This window comes from Aegilops tauschii, chromosome 5 (genome assembly GCF_002575655.3).
Source record: "Aegilops tauschii subsp. strangulata cultivar AL8/78 chromosome 5, Aet v6.0, whole genome shotgun sequence".
NCBI classification, from domain to species: domain Eukaryota; kingdom Viridiplantae; phylum Streptophyta; class Magnoliopsida; order Poales; family Poaceae; genus Aegilops; species Aegilops tauschii.
In genome coordinates this window covers 318,135,473-318,141,514 of record NC_053039.3, presented here as the reverse complement: position 1 = coordinate 318,141,514, position 6,042 = coordinate 318,135,473, and the positions used below count along the sequence as shown (strand labels likewise).

The window sequence follows — 6,042 nt, the reverse complement described above, 5'->3', positions numbered from 1 at the left end:
AGCAAGTTGCGGTGTGAGCTAAATATCTTAGAATCTTCGAATGTTCTTTGAAAAGGACACTCATCCTAACACTTATGCAAACTTGATGACTTAGATGTGCAACACATGAAGAAACATTTTTCTTCAATCAATGAAGAATAACACTCTAAGTGTGAAGAAATTAATGAATAATTTGATTCTCAGAACCCTACGACAATTGTACGCGGTGGCTGAAATCATCATTCTTATACGGTGGGTCACACCACCACCAAAGTTGAAAATCTTCAATTTGAGTTTTTCCTCAGTTTTTGAAATTCCTCAGTTGTTCATTTTCTTCAACTTTGCATTGTCTTCACCACTCCTAATGGACGAGTTGGTTGAATAGTCCCCCCCACTTTCGTCCGGTTTTTTTTCGACTGGTTTTTTTCGCTGGTTTTTTCGTCACCTCCCCACCCCACCTCACCCCACCCCACGCACGCACCCAAGAAAACCACCCCGCATGAGGAACGCCGTTCCTCTCGATCCCCTTCCGTCGCCGCCGCCGTCCCCTCGATCCCATCTATCGTTGCCGCCGCCGCCTCTGCAAGGCAGGGCGGTTTGAATCCCGCAGCCGCTGAACTCCGGGAGATGTCGTCGCCGCCTCTCCAGGGCAGGGCGGTTTCAGTCCCTGCCGCCGAACTCCGGAAGACGCCGCCGCCACCGAACTCCATGACCCATGGCTGCCACACATCTTCCTCCACGCACGGCCGCACCCCCACCCATTTTTCTTCCCTCCCTCCGGCCTTCATCTCTACTCGTCCCACTCCTCGGCCTTCAATGGTGATCCGCTGCCTCCCGCTCCTCGTGCTCCGATCTGACAACTGATTCACCGCCGCGCCTCGGATATGTCGCGGCGACTTGGATACAGGCGACCGGCGGTGATCTGAGACCAACGAGTCGGCACCACATCCCTGGTACTTCCCTTCCCCATCCGCCAACCCTCTACCCTCCCCCTCTACAAAGGCCCGTGCGGCCCTGTCCATCCGACCTCGACGGACACGACCATCCGGGCAGACGCGGCCATCATGGATCACGAGAATGCCGGCGCCACCGGCGCCTTGGATGCATCGCCCGTCACCACCACGATGGCACCTCGCTGCTGCCGCTCGGCATGGATGGCCGCCCCAAGACATGGATAAGCTCTCGTGATCCCCACCCCACCCCTCTCATCCCCTGAATCCGTATCCTCTGCTCGTGCTCTCCTGTTCCTCCTGAAACGACGAGGGGTAGTGCCGGCCGTGGCTCAGCAGGATAGCATAATTAAGCTTGCCCTTTTTCTTTTGTGTTTGAATCAGATTTGCTGGTTCTCAGTTTTACATGCACGTATCAATCTTTCTTCTGTATGCAGGTTACACACCTGATGATTTTTACAACCTCTTCTGCAGATCTTCAGAACACCGAGCGAAATATTGGCTTGGAACGATCTTGGGTTGGCAGGGCGGCCAGACCAGGTGGCAAATGTGGTGCACGAGTCAACCTCACATCATACTGTGGTGTCTAGGATGGGCGTGGTGTAACATGACGCTTTCTAGAAGCATGTTATCGAACATCTCCACAGAATCACGAGCTTGCCTAATTCCCAAAGCATGTTATCATAAGGATGAGTACGGAGGACAACTCTCTCAATTCCCAAAGCACTAATCTTGTCCTAATTGATCATATATTGAATCACTTTTCGCTGCAAATATGTTTTCTGTTTGATGAGCTAGAAGATGCTTGGAGGCTAAGGACAAAGAGGATCTGACGTTCACGTTTTTGGGAGGCAATAAGTACTTTGTGCACTTTGGCTGTGAATATGGGTACACATTCTTGATGTCTCGATGAATTGGAGAACAGATGTAATGGTACGTGCTCTATGCAAGGACATGAGAACAATCCTCCAAATTGAACTACGTGATGGGAGAGTAGGTAGGAAACTTTGTTCGTGTACGGGTTGCTTTTCCTGTATATAGCGGGCGCTGGAAATTTCAGTTGCGATGATAGCAAGGATCAAGGAAAAGAGAACAAGGGTGGGGCTTAAACTTCAGTACGGGTGCTTGCCGTGGTTCTGCTATGCATGTGGCTACATCGGGCATCAGGTCATGTCTTGTGCGCGTAAGTTCAGGTGGTGAACCTGTATGTTGACGACTGCGGATGCTTACCACCGAGGAAGTTCGTGCAGCAAGCAGGAAGTAAGACCTGAATTTAACTAGATGACCCACAATATCTAGCAACTCAAACCATTGTCTCACATTAGAGTAATTTTTAATACAGTCATATAGCTATCCATGCTGACATGCTGTATTATTATTTTCATTGGAGGTTAATTAAGTATTTTTTTTCAGGCACCTTGGACAAATTTTGGGAAGAGGAGCACGACTCGGAGGTATGAGCCCCAGCAAGGGCCATCACAGCTGCGCTGACAAGCAAGTGTAAGTTGGTGATGGTGCCACCGTGTCAGAGTTCGGAGACTACCCTTGGAAGCACAAATTGGACAAAGTGCCTTGTGCCACTGGTGTTTCAACACCAGGGATGTGATTTTGCTCTATAGTTTGCAGTACATTAGACAATTTTGTATGCTATTCAGTAATTAATGCTAAAGTTTATTCCTACAGCTTGTACTTGAACAGGTCCCTGTTTACCGATGGCGAAAACTCATCCTTGATCCAGCTTACTTCTGCAAATGTTGACCAACAGACAATTCTCTTCATGCCTTATTCATAACATCAAATTTCTCAACCTGATGGCATCTGTCAAGGATCTCTAAAGCCGATGGATTAAACTTGTGTTTTTCTCGTGTGTTCAGTATACATGGTTATCTTCGTAGGCTAATTTCACTTTTGATGAACTGATGATAAAGCGACAATGGAATCAGAAGGTGAGCTAAAAATAATCTTGTTATCTATTGTTGTTGCAAATTTTCCAGTATGCGTGTATCTATATCATAAAAAAGGAAGGAAATTTATACCATGATTATAATGTCCTACTGATGTGCTTATTGTATCGATGAAACATCTCGAATGTATTTCTTTTTACAAATCTAATTACTTGGATTCTTTTTTTTCTTTCATTTTATATTTAACATTAAAGTTTGCTTTTCTATCTTTTCTGATTCACAAATTACGGTCATGCCAATGGAAATGATGAATACACTTCTATAGTTGGTTGTAAAACCAGTCGAGCATCTGGCCAAACCCATTTGCGATGCAGGCCCAAAAAACTTCATCATTCATTCTGCAAGCTGCCTAAAGAAAAAACAGCACCACTGAAACATACAGTATGACTTAAAGGTAGCAATAAAAAACCATCTCTGGTTCATTAATTGGTTCGGATAATCAAATTATTCAATTGAAACATGTGAGAAATTATTATAAAAAGAATCTGGATGCATCATATTAAAAGTGGAATAGGGGCAGCGTCATCGATCCTTCGTAATGACCATCTGCTGGAAGGCGATGCGGTTGGCGAGAATTTGCTTAGCTCTTTCGATGACGCCACACGGGCATTCGTGAATTCCGAGTAAGCCGTGACCCGGTTTGACAGGGTGAGGGATGCGGGAGTGGTTGACAATGAGGTGGCCCTATCTAAGGGCACCCAGTAGACTGAGAAAGGAACATTTTTCTGTAACACAATGATATTTAGACTTTCAGAGCACCCCCTGCACTACGTGAGATTTAGAAGGTATTCAGATTAGTGTTTGCTGATATCTGTAAATTCCGTTTGTGTGAGTTTTATATTTTTCTATCCCTGTCGACGTAGTAATCCACTGTTCATTGATGTGCAGGTGGTACGGCCGGCGGATGCATCCATGTGCTAATCATCTGGCACCATGCGGACGGAGCCGTACGAGTTGGGGCCACCAGCTGGCTGACAGCGCACACATGGGCGAGCATGAGCAACATGGAGCTAGGGAGTAAGCTGGGAGCGGATGGACGGGGCGTGAGGTAGAATGGGGGTGGGGAGCGGGCGGACTGTGGACAGAAGAGAACAACACCGGGTTTGTTAATTACTTTATGCACGATCACAGATTTATCTCTTTATTTATGTGGCTTATCAGGCTTGCTGCACGATCACAGATTTATCTCTTTATTTATGTGGGTGGACAGAAACATCCTTTCTAAAGTTTTCTTGGGGCTGTACTAACGAACAACTTGTTCAGTGATACCAACCCCTTCGAGCTCCCTCAACCCTTCGACAACACTTATTCAGTTTCTCACCACAAGTGAGTTCTATTTGCACCAACATTCGTGTTAATCATTGTACGTGCTGGTAATCAGAGTTTAGATAAATGCTACTAATGCTAGCGCTCGCCCTACATGGACAGAGTGGTGGCCGAATGATATGGTTAAATAATAAACTGACCTGGAAGAAGCAACAGAACTTATTATGGACAAAGAGAGATGCACACTTTTTCTAATCTGTTTATTATTGGTCGTTTCATGCATCGTTTAGGGTAAAAAATTCCTAGAACATGAGTTTGTCCTTGCATAATTATCCATGCTTGATGGCACTACATCGTATCAGCATACTTTAAGTTTGTCCTTGTATTATCATGTATTCAGGGGCAAAAATGCCCAGAACAAAGAAATGATGAATTGTATTGTAGTCATTCTTGTAGTTAAATATTATGTTTAAAATTGATCATCACTTGGGATGTTGCCAACTGCAGGGTCGATGAGACATTGAATTGCCATATTGCTTTTCCCTCTTATTGACATGTTAAGAATATATCTTTAACAATAGAATTTAATATTTGTGCTTTCAAGTAGTAAGAGACATGATCAGATCGCTAACCAGTGATGAAGGCGTTATGTGGTCGTTGACGTCATGCTAAATGTTGGTGTAGTGCCAAATAAGAAGATACGGAACAAAATCCCTAAGCTAGACATTATGGTATAATGGAAATTTGAGGATTCTTGCCTATCATACCCATTTGTAGTCTATATCATACTGCAAAATTCCATGAACATTTGGTCCACAATATTTTTTTTGTTATATGGTTCCTGCCAAAGCGTGGATGTAGGTGGATGTGGGCGCTGTGGCCGCCACCAAGGATGTAGGGGTCGCGCCCCAAGCTGCAAGTACGTGGTAGGGCGTCAAAACTGACGAGGACACGGGAGCCGCACTGCAGCATGAGTGTTTTTCATAATTTATTTAGGTATGTGAAGTCTTTTTAATGTTCACATATATGCAGAAATTTTGACATTGAAGAACCAGCAATGGAGTTGTATGTAATTTCTTGCGAGAGCTATACCATTCTTTTTAGTACTAACTAATTCCCATGAGTGCCAGTGGTGAAATTTTCAGGCCTATGAACTGGATGATATTTTCATTGCTGGCAATCTTCATCAACCTATCTACGAGGACATTGATATACTAATTGCTGCACAAGTGTTCTCAGCACCGGCTAGCAAGAAGAGAGTATGATTGTTCAATGCTCACTCTTGTAAGCTTGTTTCACGAGGAGCTTCTCAGTGTTGTACATGTAGGGTGTGGATAATATAAATAAAATCTATTTGTTCATTCTTCTACTGTACCTCCGATTCGTACCCCACGGTTCAGTAGAGTACAGTTATGTGCTAAAGTATTAGGAAGTCATCATCTTCTAAAACATATTGTTACCTACTCAACCCAGTAAGCAAATAAAGAGTGTGGTGAACTTAACACCTTTCTATCTTTATTTTTTGTTTCTCTTATTCATAGCATCTTTTCCCCATTTATAAATCTAACGGTGGTGAACTTAGACTTTGTGTAAGGAGAGCCATTATGTTTTCTTGAACTTAACAACTCCATATATCCTTATTTATCCAGAAAGCTTTCAGACGATACTCACACCATCTGACTCTTTGAAACATGTAAATGTTTTTTCAGATCTATTACAATCCAAGATTTGTTAATTAATCATATTATTTATACTCATAAGTAGTATAAAGTTACCCCAAAATTGTTAATATGATTTTGGATTATATATTATGATGTTGAAAAGGACGTTATTGGTGCCCATTAAAATAACAGTATGAAATAACCCTGCATATATTTGTTGGT

The 6,042-nt window shown here is 43.5% G+C and overlaps 2 long non-coding RNA genes across 4 annotated transcripts; both read left to right on the top strand.

Moving 5' to 3' along the window:
- The first annotated feature begins 470 nt into the window (after positions 1–470).
- LOC141022379 (uncharacterized) lies at positions 471–4,295 on the top strand. Of its 3 annotated transcripts, none has more exons than XR_012183670.1 (3): positions 471–932; positions 1,404–2,875; positions 3,782–4,295. It is a non-coding gene; the product is annotated as an uncharacterized lncRNA (long non-coding RNA). The 3 variants fall into 3 exon arrangements; XR_012183669.1 differs by having other exon boundaries at positions 471–1,622; positions 1,728–2,875; positions 3,782–4,290; XR_012183668.1 differs by having other exon boundaries at positions 471–1,622; positions 1,724–2,875; positions 3,782–4,290.
- Positions 4,296–4,496: 201 nt separating this feature from the next.
- LOC109777607 (uncharacterized) lies at positions 4,497–5,439 on the top strand. Its single transcript, XR_012183667.1, has 3 exons — positions 4,497–4,890; positions 5,010–5,155; positions 5,290–5,439. It is a non-coding gene; the product is annotated as an uncharacterized lncRNA (long non-coding RNA).
- Positions 5,440–6,042: the final 603 nt, after the last annotated feature.